Consider the following 2,748-nt stretch of genomic DNA (forward strand, 5'->3'; position numbering starts at 1 on the left):
CACAGTATATTATGTTTTCATGCAGTGACTTTTTGTGTATTGTTCCACTGTTAAATGACTCCCATTTATTGAAAGTTTCCAGGCTAAGTCTAAATATTACCCTATATAACTATGAGAGGACAGGAAGGACAGGGATAGTATGCAATATAAATCAGTGGTGGGTATGCTAAGCAGGGACACGGCAATAAAAACCTGGCAGAGGTTCTGATCCTCTCCCACTCTACACAAGTCTAAAAAAAAAAATGTTCTTGGCTGAAGTTCCAAACATTTACATAACAACTGAGAAGAGCAAGAACAGAACAGACTGGAATAATGGAAGCAGCTGCAACCATCCTAGTATGATATACAGTGACTATTGGATTTATGGAGTGAGCATCCGAGTCATCAAATCACTGATATGGCAGCATTTCCAAAACACAATACATGCATATATAATCAGGAGATTTTATCTTTACAAAAACTCTATTGCTGAAATAAGTAAGGAAAAGACTTAGAGCTGAAAAATGGCAAATATTGTGTAAATACAAGAGTCATGTGTATTCATAGTTGTATCCTGGTGATATTTGTGTATTTCTTCCATATCTGTGCAGTAAACCACATTTTGCCTGTAACTCTTGTTTAATAAAAGACTTGTCAAAAACTGTGTCCCCCTTTGGCAAAGCATCCTCCCCATGTTGAGGGCATGTGGCCTAGTATGGTGCACGCCTGCCAACCCCCCCACCCCCTTTCCTGTTCTGCAAGGTTGCTTCTCAGATTAAAGGTCTGGTAAGGGATTTTTTTTGGCATTAAAGTCCCCCTTAAAATTCCCACCAGACCCTTGGGGGTGGGGGAACCACACGCTGTTTTTTTTATTATTGTTTTTGTGGACTGTCAAAAGTGAAAACAAAAGAAATGTAATGTCACTTTGCTGTAACAAATGTTCCTTCATAATTATCTAACACATTTGTAATTAACAAAAAATTTGGATGCGTCCAAATCCAAATAATGAAAGGAAATGACTTTCGGACCCGAATCCCAAGAAACAAAATAAGGAAAAATCTGAAACAAATTTTATGCCGGCGCACATGTCTAATGCCCATAGGATGTACTTCCTCAATGCACTGACACAATTTCATTCATCCCTGGGAATATGAACTTCCTTGCGTCACACTCTAAGCTACAGCTCAACTTCTGAACTTCCCACAATGTAACATCATCATTGCTTGCTGGGAGCAATGCATGATGGGATATGTAGTCTTGAGAAATGGAGATTATATCACATCAAGCAGCAGGGAAAGCGATGCAAAGCACACTGGGAATCCAGGAAGTTGTTGGAAGTGATGGACAGACGGAAGGCGGCACTCACTACATAAAAGGGATTTTTTTCTAGTAAGCTTTGATTGCATTATCAAAAACCACCCCAGTATGTATTCCTATTACAATGCTGATGTTATAACAGGAGAGGATATGCTGGGACTTTACAACTCCTTTAAATTGCATGGCTGGGGTTCCCCTTTAATTTTCTGTTTCGCACTATAGAATTGATACCCAGAATCTGGAATGTGAGCGGACGCTGTGGCCAACACTCCCAGCGTTTCTCCCCTGGTTTTCATAGCAGATGATTCCACTGGGTCAGCTCAGCAGCGTCCTTACTCCGCACACACAAGTAGAATATAAAGGGTAAGAAGGTGCTGTCCAGGATTTCAGCACAATAACAGGTGTCTAAATGTCATTGTCTACGTGTGATAGACACAGAAACACACAACAGATCACTTATAGAATAAATACTGCAAATAGGGAGAAGAAAGCCAACTGACATTGACAATCAATTGCAAGTCTACTCTTATTTGGGAAAGCAATCCATAGCTATGGCCACCACAGACACTGCACGTACCCTCCGTACTAAACACAGAATACATTCTGTACAAGAAAAATGTCTATACAATTGTGCCGTCTAACAGGTAACCCTTTATATTGGAGAGGGATTGTGAAACGACGGAGAAACCGATCATCCAGCACCCCGGTCTTATAACCTTATTGATTACTGAAGCTGTCCACTCAAGCTGAACACTGAAAATACGACATTGCGGGAGGTGGGAGGGGCTACGTCTGACGTTTGTTGAGATAGTCATTATTTTGCCTATTAGAAACCCCAAGATTTCAGTTCTTCATTTATACTTCATTTATACTGCCATTTCACTATCCCTACCCAATAGAAAGTTACTTTAAGCTCTTGTCTGGCAACATCTTTGTGGTTTCCAGACTAGCCATTACACACAATATACCTCCACCCAATGGTAAGTTCTACATACAATTAGCAGGAAACCTCAGAGCAAAGAGAACCAATTTGAAACATTCACTGCAGTCACTTCAAAAAGGAAAGGAGCGCTGTGCACACAAGCTGACAGTTTGGGTATTGGTGTTTAGCCTGGCAGAGTTCTTCTTTAATACCTCTAGGTTCATATATTGTACGTGAAGCCAAAATGACGGATACTAGAAGTTAGCATCTAGTTAATAAGTTAGGAAGAAAGGAAGAAGGCAGGAATAAAGGAAGAAAAATGGAAGGAAGGAAGCAAGGAAGGAAAGAAGAAGGTGGGAATGAAGGAAGAAAGGTGGGAATGAAGGAAGGAAGGAACAGTGAGAGGAAGGAAGGAAAGAAGAAGGTGTGAATGAAGGATGGAAAAAAGGAAGGTAGGTGGGAATGAAGGAAGAAAGGAAGGAATGAAGGAAGGGAGAGAGGAAGGAGGAAATGAATATAGGAAGGAAGGA

The sequence above is a fragment of the Nanorana parkeri genome, unplaced genomic scaffold (assembly GCF_000935625.1).
Source record: "Nanorana parkeri isolate BGI_ZX_2015 unplaced genomic scaffold, ASM93562v1 scaffold221, whole genome shotgun sequence".
In the NCBI taxonomy this organism is placed as follows: Eukaryota; Metazoa; Chordata; class Amphibia; order Anura; family Dicroglossidae; genus Nanorana; species Nanorana parkeri.